This window comes from Natator depressus, chromosome 9 (genome assembly GCF_965152275.1).
Source record: "Natator depressus isolate rNatDep1 chromosome 9, rNatDep2.hap1, whole genome shotgun sequence".
NCBI lineage: Eukaryota > Metazoa > Chordata > Testudines > Cheloniidae > Natator > Natator depressus.
In genome coordinates this window covers 29122061-29133717 of record NC_134242.1, presented here as the reverse complement: position 1 = coordinate 29133717, position 11657 = coordinate 29122061, and the positions used below count along the sequence as shown (strand labels likewise).

Below are 11657 nucleotides of genomic sequence, written 5' to 3'. Positions count from 1 at the left end.
TTTTAGGGCAGAAGCAGGGAGAAAGTGGCTTCCACATGCAGACAAGTGGAACGATATTTTTATTAATGACTATTATTTTGCATGCTAAATTCCACTTTCAATCATTCGCCCCTTCGCTATTTGCAAAGCGCCCGAACCTTTACCTTTAGGCGTATTTGTTTACAAAATAACTTTGGCAGGGGCTAGCCTGACCCGCGGGAGAGTTAACCCTTTCCGCTAGCTGGAGTGAGTGAGCCGCTGCGGTTTGGCCCTCCGTTGATCTGTGTGTGTAGATCTGGCAGAGCCTTGCTCCCGGATCTTTGTTTTGGTGGCGGCCAGGGAGAGCAAGGAGCGCTGTGCTCGCGCTTCCCCCTGACTCTACTCACCGTCCTCTCCCCCCCCCCCCAACCCGCCCGAAATCCCCTCTTCCAACTTTCGGCCTTTTGCGTTTCCTTTCAGTTTTTCACTTCTCATCCCTCCTGGCAGCGTTTGCCGAGCCCTAGAATCCAGCCCTGGTAAGTGATGCTTTTCTCCATTGCAAACTCGCACAGCTCGGCTCGCTGTTCCTTGTGTGTGTGTGTGGACGTTTTATTTGTTTTGAGCAGAATTGCCCGGCCCCAGTGGTTTCACGTCAAGCAGCACAGAGTAAAACTATTGTCGTGTATTAACTCTGAATGGGAGCAAACAGACCAAATAATCATCGCTGGCGTAGGCAGTAGCCATGGCACTAATACCATTCCCTGCCGTCTGCAAAGCAACTTTTTGTTATGGGGGGAGCCAGGCTGTGTTTTGAGTCTGATCTTTAAATTTTCAGTACACATCAGACCATAACAAGCGACACAAAGTATGCAGCTGCCACACGGGGACTTTTGAACATCCAATAATGATTCGGGGTTGATTTGTTCAATGAAGGCTCCTAAGTGTTACACACACCCTGATAGGTTTCAGAGTAACAGCCGTGTTAGTCTGTATTCGCAAAAAGAGAAGGAGGACTTGTGGCACCTTAGAGACTAACCAATTTATTTGAGCATAAGCCTTCGTGAGCTACAGCACACCCTGATGCCACTCTGTCCAGGTATCCGAGGAATCAAAACCATTTTTGCAAAAAAAGAAAAACCTGCGCTTTTTTAAAAAATCTGTCCTTTAAAATCATTCAGATACAGCAAAAATGCCACCTATACATTCATTTGTCAATTCTTTTTAAAAGCACAACGCACAGCCCTGACCTAATACAATTCACCATTACTCAGATGAGGTTGGATTTGAATTACTCCCTATCTCTTTAAATTAAGAAAATGAACATTAATTGCTGAGGATAGCTGCCCTTTGGCTGACATACCTTAGTAGGAAACGGGTTGTAAGTGGGGATTGGATAAATTAGATCCTATCGTTATCTGAGTAAACTGATACCCAGCCTCGTGATTCCACTGACAGAGAAACAGTTAACCCTGTAGGTCTGAAAGTTTTACAAAGTTCAGGAGAGAAGAGCAGCAGGAGGAAAGGGGACTGAGAATCACAATGGAGAAGCCGATCCTTGTAGTTGTTTAGCACCTTCAAGTTCATGGCACTTTACGGTTCTCGAAAAGCTTTCACGTTGTCACTTCGTGCTGGTTATAAATACGTGCAATAATTGCATTCTAATGAATTCCGTTCTTAGAAGCCCTTGCACCGAATAAGTGTGTGAAACTAGTGTCCCAGTTACGCTAACAAGTGGTGTTATTTTCTTACTCTCTAGCAATGCTGGAAGTGTTACGCGCTGTGTACATCAAATGCAAAGCTCCAAAGACTTACAAGGGGTAACAAATAGGGTTACACTTTTAAAAATACAGATGGAATTTGCACATGGTTTAAGATAAGAGCAGAATGGGAGTGATGTGCTTTTACTTTCGCTCCGCAAAATCCAACTGTGTATCTTTGATGTGGTTTCTTCTTATTTTAACATTTCCCTAATTGCAAAATGTGTAACTCTCTTAATAAACGAGCCATCAGAAAGGCGCTGCACCATCAGGAGAAAATATCCAAACGCTATTCAAGACGTATCCTGCGCCTGAATTTTTTTGTGGGGGTGTCAATCTATTTATTACTAAATATTTTATATAGACATACATACATGAATTATGTATGCGTGTCTATATACATACCAACATTGGTATTACTTAAAGGGTTTAACTGAAATTCTTTGACATGCTATAGTAATCTCAATCTCCCAACTGTCTGGGGGATGAAGCATACATTACAGCCAAGTTAAAGTCCTGCGTTAAAAGGAGAACGAAACTCCACACGGCTTTATGAGTTTGTCAAAGTTTATCTTGTGAAGTTGTGCACGACTTTACTCAGATGACAAGGCACGGGCAACTTTGGAGACGGTTTTTTGTTGGTTTTTTTTTTTATTTGCTGTCAGAAGGAAGGGAAAACAACAGTTCATTTTTTAATAAATCATTTGTTGAACATGTGCTACCCAGCTCATAGAGAGCGGTGCATTTGTTAAGGTGCGCCGTCCTGTAGTACACTGACTAAATAAATATAAGCAGACAGCCCCTCTTCGCAGTATGGAGGAAAGGTGTCCAGAGCAGGTTGAGAAATGGGCCCAATTCTGCACTCGTCACTGAGGCAAAACGTCTATAGCTAGTCTGTCTCTGCTGAAGCCAATGAGAGTTTGGCCACTGAGTTAAATGGGAACAGAATTTGACCTCTTATTTAAATATAGTTATTCCATTTGGAGTTGTAGCCAAATTTGCTTTAAGATCATAACTTTGTTAGTAAATTATTGGTCCTGAATGAATAATATTAACTTTGAAAAATGTGCACATTAGCAAAATATAGGCACACCCACAAACCCCTTTCCTTATTTACATGTATTTTACAAACAAGATTCCAGCTATACATTTAATAAATCTAAATCATCTGACCATTAATTTGAAGGGTAGCTGGCTGCTTTTCCCAAGCTGGATATAATTCCAAATAAAACTGACAGAAATGCAAAACCATGCCTTGCTGTCAGCTTTTTTTCCTCATCAGTTCAGTATTGAGCTATACCTTCAAAAGTCACTACCTAAATGCAAGACCAGGGTTCAGAAACTATGGGAATAGTTCATTTTATTCATAAAGTTCTTCAAGTTTGTGCAGAAGTGAACATGTATTCAAATCTGCACTTTCTAGGGCAAATGAATGACATTTCAGAGGTTTAACATCCAGTCAGAAAATTTAAACTATGATGGTGTAAGGCTGAGATTTCCAACAACAGCAGAAGCATATGGATATTCACTTCTGATTTGAGAAAAAACATACAAACATTTCGGTATATCTCCTCCTTCATCTTATTTTGAGTAGATTTTGCGAACATTCACTGTTCACAGAAACAAATGGAATAAGCCTGGTGACTGAACCCCCTCAGAGATTGTTGTCCAGTGGTAATCTCAAACTGGTCACATATTAGAAATACACTTGATTCATAATTCATATTTACAAGCCAGGGAAGTAGAACATGTGTCTGGACAGAGGTTTTCTGTGTAACAAGAAGTATTCTGCTTTAAAATACCATGTTTTGTTTGACATTTGAATGGCCTAAGTACAAGGATCAGGCACTAAGCTGCGTAAGGAAGGGTGGGCTTTTAGATGAAAAAAATATTGCACATTTTGGAACAGTCTTAACAGAGCAGGTGTAGTTCCATTTATTATTTAAAAGAATTATCATTTAATAAATATGTTAAAGCCAATCATACATGATATAAGGATTGCATATCAATATGTTTCCACCAACTTTACTGTACCAGTCAGATATAGGCATCACATACAAAATGTTATACCAGTAATTTATAAACACTCCATATTATGTACATCATATAATTTAAGATGCTATTTGTATCTACATAATATTTATTTAATTAATCATGCTAAATTGTGTATCCTTGTCTTGAACTTACAGTTTGTGGAAAACTAAAGTATTCAAAAGACTGAAGGTTTTAGACTGGCATTTTGGGTTTAGCGCAGAGAGTTACAATACAAACTATTACCTATATCATTCTAGTGTCCCAATTTAAACAAAAGGGATCACCTTTCGTGTGAGTAAAGCATTGTTATATACTTAAAATGCTTTTACTGGCAGTCATAAAATCAGTCTGGACTTGGTTATTTATTTTTATTCACAACAGTCTGCTTGTAAAACTTTTACTATGCTGAATATCACTGGTATTATAATTCAGAACCTATCCAATTAATTTGCTTGCAATGCTTAGTTTAAATTTTGAAACAAAAAGAAATCTGTCTTTCCAGAGTTGGACTATATTTTTTTCAAATATTTGTGGTAGTCACAAGGGTATATTTAATGTTTATGTAATGTGGTTTGTGCTTTCTCACATAATTATTCTTCTCAGCAAATTGTTGAATGTCTCCATGAGCAGCAATGGAAAAAAGATTTGCAAAGCATGTAACTGTATTAAGCTAGTAAAATGCATGAACTCTGAAATAAGAGCTTGATCCAGCTCCCATTGAAATCAGTGGGGAGACTTCTGTTGACTTCAGTGGGAGTTGGATCAAGCCCTACATGAATAGTAAATTACAGACCCAGTACAATTAACTGCACAGATACAGCATTTTTGTCTGTTTTGTTTTTTTGTTTTTTGTTTTATTTACATAACATTATTTACATGCTACTTAAAATAGGTTAATTTCTTGTAATGGTTTTAAGTTTATTGATTCATCTTGCAAAAAATATATATCTTTGGCTCACAAAAGGTGTCTTTGAATATATACTAAATAAAAAGTGGCAGCCAACTAACAGTCATTTCCAGTATGATGCCCCGGTCAGCCATATGACTACAAGTTGAAAATTGACCAGATTTCCACACCTTTCATATTTGCCAAGGATTAGCACATGTGAGAAAAACATTCCTTTATGTATGTCTTTTCCAAATAGAATGAAATAATTCCCTGATAATATTGGGAACCGTTTGTGCAGTTGGTGCTTTGTGTTATGAGATGTCACATTCAATAAAACTTTTATAGTAATTTGAATATTTCTATTGGGGTGTGCTGGGTATGGAGCTGATCCTGTTCCCATTGGAGTCATTGGAAGATTTCAGTGAGAGCAGGATCAGACTCTGTTTTTCCATGATAGTTCTCATACTGATGATATTTATTATCTGCAGTACATTAGTGCCCATTTTGGTTCATTTTTGTTTTAACAGAAGAACTTCACTATATGTAGAAGTTCACCATAACTGGAATTTTAATTTTCATATGCAGTGTATATTGAAAGTATTTAAGACTTTTAACCTACTCCTCTATAAATGGAGATTCATTATTTAGGTATTCGGTACAATTAGGTTCCACTATATATTTAAGAAGTCCAGTAGAACATTGAATTTTAAAACCATAACAATACAATATTGTACAGTGTTTTTAGTAGTCACATAGTGAGGGCCATATCCCTCATTCCAAACTCTGGCAAAACTTCCACTGACTCTGTAGAAAGCTTGGACACATATTTAAAAAAAGTCACACCAATTATAAGGAAAGTGTTTCACTGTTAGCCCAGTATTTGGATTCTAACTTATAACAATAGTCATAAGTATACATGCTCTTTGTGTTCCTGGTAGTACACTACAAAATATTGAGAGGCAAACACAACTGTACTAAAAGGTTGTAAACAACTCATTTCTGGTATGAAAGCTATTCAATGACAGTTTGACTGGTTCACTGTCTTTTCTAAATATAACTTTTAGATATATTATCTATAGACAAACTTCTGAAGAACTTCCTCAGATCTTCATTGTAGTACTCTGATATTAGATTTCAATAATATTTTTACCTGTATAAGGGCAGAGCAAGGATTTCATAATTCAGTCCTGTATACATTCCTGAAATTCTAGTAAAGAAACATAATTTCATATCTGCCATCCCCAAACACCGATCTAGTTCCAAGTTCCACATGATAAGTGTGCTAAATGTAAAAGTATTTTGAATAAATGCCATACAGCTGTTTGTAGCTTGCAATTACTGTTTTGTATTGTGCCTGCTTGCGTTTTGTGTCCTACTATAAATCCTGCAAGTGGACTCTGTATTCCTGACATATCGAGCTGGATTTTATATAAGTCCATAGATTTTATTCCAAGTAGTCCAAAATAATGAAACATTATAAATATTAGCTAGTTTTGCTCCAACACATGGTGATGTAAATTTGTAGAGATTTATGAAAGGCAATGACCAAATGAATACAATTATACATGACGCCATCTTATTAGTTAATTCTATAAATTAGTATCTCAGCACCGCATTGACAATCAATAATTTTACTCAGCAACTGTTTGAATGTCCCATAATACATGTATTATTTCTTCACCCCAAAATAAATTTCCACACGTAAAGGATTACATAAAAGGCCAGATGCTGCTTCCTTTACACTGGAAAAACTCCCCTTGTCTTCAAGGGGAGTTTTGCCTGAGTAAGGAATGCAGGATAGGCCCATTTATGTCATGCGTCTGACTAAAATCCTCATAATTAAGGGGAATGGTGATATATTGTATATAACATACTCTACAGCGCCTGGGCATTGCAGCTTACATGGGGACTATAAAGCCTTTCCACAGACTTTAATGGGGTTTGGATCAAGCCCGCGAGTGCACATAGACTATTCTAGAGTTGATGAAAAAGAAGTGATTCCTCTTTGGTACCTGAGCTCAACAGGTGACTTAAAGGTGAACTTTTCATTCTTTGTTGGGTAGAGATCAATCCTCAGTGTGGGTCTAAGCTGTTATTTGTAAGTATTTGCTTGTATCATATTAATTAAAAAACTAAGATCTACAAAACAAAACTCTATTTCAAGGGACAGAGAATTTGCAGAGTTGTTGACAGAAACTTTGGACTTGGCAGCTGTTATAGTCTATCATAAATATTTTAGGATTTAAAAAAATGTAAATATATTTATTAAATGACTAAAATGAGTATTTTTTAGACATGATATTTTGTTTAGTAGCATTCTTTGTCTTTCATGTAAGTGAATCATTCGCAATCTCCTGATTTTAACTCAAGAGGACGTGACAACTATTTATTGATAACCCTTACATCTGTTCCAGTTTACTATGATTGCATATACACAGTAGCCAAGATTTTCAAAAATGGGAGCCAAAGTTTAGGCTCTTAGATACTCACCTAGGTACCTAAATAAATAGCCTGTTTTTTTCTTTTTTTAAATACTCCCACTGACTTTAATGCAAGATACTAAAATATAAAATAGCTGCTAAAAATCCTGCAGTGATCTGGGCCTGTTTCTCATTTATAGTAAGGCCCATTTATGGGATCTCAGGAGTGTAAAGGCCATTTTACACCAACTTTGAGCCCCTTTGAACTGCAAGAATGGTGTAAATGGGTCTTGGTGCAAATGAGAATCAGGCCCTTTATTTATTTTTTCTGATTTTTTTTAAAGGGGTACTTATTGCTGGTGGAACACATGAGTTTGTCAGCACTGGAGACTACAGTATAGTATGATTTCACTAATAACTGGGATGCCTATTACAGATTACCACATTTTGCAAATTAGTGAGTAATCAAGTGAACACCATAAAAATCTGCATAACAAAATGTACTTTAATTTATTTTTACAACCATATGTTAGTTTTAATTATTTGTGTTAATAATTCATAGCGTGCTAGCAAATATACTGTAGAATATTTTTTTAAAGTAATTACATTTTAGTAACATGAGACCTTCATTGTAGTACTCTGATATTAAATCCTTTGTGAGAAGAGAGTGAGACTGCAGGTTTTGTTTGTTTTTTTGGGGAAAGTTATTGAGTTTGTGGATGAATACAGTGACACTTATCAGGTTTCTTGTGCACTCTGTAAGTGTTTTATTCAAAGCCCATTGAGGACACTGGGTCTTCGGATTGACTTTGTATCAGGCCTTATATACATAACAGCTCAGACAGTGAGAGCTTCTCCACTCTGCTAGTCTTATCGCTGAACTGGAAGTCCTCTTTTAGGGATGGTAGTTCAATTCACATGCTCAGGTCACTGGTTTCTCTGTTAAAGCTTCCAGCCAAGCTACCAACTAGTGCTCATTGTTTTGATGGAGTTGGTGAGGTCTACTTTTCCACAGGTGATGTCTACTTGTCCACTTGGACAGGAGCCACCATGCATTTCAAGCATGCCAACAAAGAGCCATCAGATGATAACTTTTTGTCACCTCTAACCTGTATTTGATCTTGTGATATAGAGGAAAACAGCCTTCTGGTTACTCACCCCTCCCCATCACTCCCCAAGGATTTAGTTAAAAGTTCACTGAAAATATATATAACCAGTGTGCAATGCTCACCTTTATGTCTTTCCCTCTTCCCCCACTTATTACTACATAGTCTGATGGCTTGTAAAGTTTACATTTTATAAAAAAATTTACTCCACCACAATAAACATGTGTCATTTAGCTAGTCTAGAGCATATTAAATGCATGAGACACATGCAGTACTGATTAATATTTTCTATGGTGCAGTAGGATCTTAGAGTTTATCATATTTACATCAGTCCTGGAAAACTGTCAATAAAACTGATCAGGATTTGTTGTATCTACAGATCTGGGAGGATACGCCGAAGGACTTTCTGGAAAAAAAATAAATGTGGCTCTGGAGGATATTCACTGAGCTCATTATTATACAAGATAATGGAGGGGTTGGATTATCCTGTCAGGAGCAGGAGTCAGAAGATCTAAATTCTATGCTCTGTTCTGTTACAGACTTCCTATCTGAGCTTGAGCAAGGCAATTTGGCCTCATTCTGCTAGCTGCTGAGCACCTTCTGAGATGTTGTGAGCATCCTCAACTGTCAATTGATGGTGCTCAACCTCATACAAATTTGGGTCCCTAATTTTTCTGTTTCTTAGTTTCCTTATGGGGATGATGGGGATAATAACCAATTTGGCAAAGATGTTGTGAGGACAAACTAATGTGTGGAAAGCACATTGAAATCCTTAGTTCATCGGTGCAAAGTATTCTAATATTATTTAATATATTATAATATAAAATGAACAAACAACCTTTATAATGTTCTCCTACCTTAATTCACAATGTAAGGCCACAGTGCATAATTCTTTACAAAGTTGTGTCCTTTAAAATATGCAGTAAACCAGAGATTTTCCTTTTTATTGGACTAATCCTGATAATATGAGATGTACTGGCAACTTGAGATAATGGATTATAATTAAGGTAATTATAGGTTTCTTAATGACATAGCGGCCACAATTTAGAGTAGACAGGAAAATGAGGTTTAGAAATGGACTTTGAATTTTTGATTCTCAGGTTGGTGTAGATTGAAGTTATCACACACAAATGCAAGAAGCCTGGGAAACAAGCAGGGAGAACTGGAAGTCCTGGCACAGTCAAGGAATTATGATGTGATTGGAATAACAGAGACTTGGTGGGATAACTCACATGACTGGAGTACTGTCATGGACGGATATAAACTCTTCAGGAAGGACAGGCAGGGCAGAAAAGGTGGGGGAGTTGCATTGTATGTAAGAGAGCAGTATGACTGCTCAGAGCTCCGGTATGAAACTGCAGAAAAACCTGAGAGTCTCTGGATTAAGTTTAGAAGTGTGAGCAACAAGGATGATGTCGTGGTGGGAGTCTGCTATAGACCACCGGACCAGGGGGATGAGGTGAATGAGGCTTTCTTCTGGCAACTAATGGAAGTTACTAGATCTCAGGCCCTAGTTCTCATGGGAGACTTCAATCACCCTGATATCTGCTGGGAGAGCAATACAGCGGTGCACAGACAATCCAGAAAGTATTTGGAAAGTGTAGGGGACAAGTTCCTGGTGCAAGTGCTGGAGGAACCAACTAGGGGCAGAGCTCTTCCTGACCTGCTGCTCACAAACCGGGAAGAATTAGTAGGGGAAGCAAAAGTGGATGGGAACCTGGGAGGCAGTGACCATGAGATGGTTGAGTTCAGGATCCTGACACAAGGAAGAAAGGAGAGCAGCAGAATACGGACCCTGGGCTTCAGAAAAGCAGACTTTGAGACCCTCAGGGAACTGATGGGCAGGATCCCCTGGGAGAATAACATGAGGGGGAAAGGAGTCCAGGAGAGCTGGTTGTATTTTAAAGAATCCTTATTGAGGTGCGTAGAAAGAACAGTAAATATGTCAGGTGACCAGCTTGGCTTAACAGTGAAATCCTCGGTGATCTTAAACACAAAAAAGAAGCTTACAAGAAGTGGAAGATTGGACAAATGACCAGGGAAGAGTATAAAAATATTGCTCGGGCATGCAGGAGTGAAATCAGGGAGGCCAAATCACACCTGGAGTTGCACCAAGCAAGAGATGTTAAGAGTAACAAGAAGGGTTTCTTCAGGTATGTTAGCAACAAGAAGAAAGTCAAGGAAAGTGTGGGCCCCTTACTGAATGAGGGAGGTAACCTAGTGACAGAGGATGTGGAAAAAGCTAATGTACTCAATGCTTTTTTTGCCTCTGTCTTCACGAAAAAGGTCAGCTCCCAGACTACTGCACTGGGCAGGACAGCTTGGGGAGGAGGTGACCAGCCCTCTGTGGAGAAAGAAGTGGTTCGGGACTATTTAGAAAAGCTGGATGAGCACAAGTCCATGGGGACAGATGCGCTGCATCCGAGAGTGCTAAAGGAGTTAGTGGATGTGATTGCAGAGCCATTGGCCATTATCTTTGAAAACTCATGGCGATCGGGGGAGGTCCCGGACGACTGGAAAAAGGCTAATGTAGTGCCCATCTTTAAAAAAGGGAAGAAGGAGGATCCTGGGAACTACAGGCCAGTCAGCCTCACCTCAGTCCCTGGAAAAATCATGGAGCAGGTCCTCAAGGAATCAATTCTGAAGCACTTAGAGAAGAGGAAAGTGATCAGGAACAGTCATCATGGATTCACCAAGGGCAAGTCATGCCTAATCTAATCTAATCTAATTGCCTTCTATGACGAGATAACTGGCTCTGTGGATGAGGGGAAAGCAGTGGACGTGTTGTTCCTTGACTTTAGCAAAGCTTTTGACACAGTTTCCCACAATATTCTTGCCTGCAAGTTAAAGAAGTATGGGCTGGATGAATGGACTATAAGGTGGATAGAAAGCTGGCTAGATTGTCGGGCTCAACGGGTAGTGATCAATGGCTCCATGTCTAGCTGGCAGCCGGTATCAAGTGCAGTGCACCAGGGTTCGGTCCTGGGGCCGTTTTTATTCAATATCTTAATTAATGATCCGGAGGAAGGCGTGGATTGCACCCTCAGCAAGTTTGCAGATGACACTAAACTGGGAGGAGAGGTAGATATGCTGGAGCGTAGGGATAGGATATAGAGGGACCTAGACAAATTAGAGGATTGGGCCAAAAGAAATCTGATGACGTTCAACAAGGACAAGTGCAGAGTCCTGCACTTAGGAAGGAAGAATCCCATGCACCGCTACAGACTAGGGACTGAATGGCTAGGCAGCAGTTCTTCAGAAAAGGACCTAGGGGTTACAGTGGACGAGAAGCTGGATATGAGTCAACAGTGTGCCCTTGTTGCCAAGAAGGCCAATGGCATTCTGGGCTGTATAAGTAGGGGTATTGCCAGCAGATCGAGGGACGTGATCGTTCCCCTCTATTCGACATTGGTGAGGCCTCATCTGGAGTACTGTGTTCAGTTTTGGGCCCCACACTACAAGAAAGATGTGGAAAAATTGGAAAACGTCCAGT

General features: G+C 39.1%; 1 long non-coding RNA gene across 1 annotated transcript in view; it reads left to right on the top strand.

Moving 5' to 3' along the window:
• Positions 1 to 431: 431 nt before the first annotated feature.
• LOC141993419 (uncharacterized) overlaps positions 432 to 11657 on the top strand; it is a 30017-nt gene continuing 18791 nt past the window's right edge. Inside the window, exon 1 of the long non-coding RNA XR_012640850.1 lies at positions 432 to 494. This is a non-coding gene — a long non-coding RNA (uncharacterized LOC141993419). The remainder of the gene's footprint in view (positions 495 to 11657) is intronic.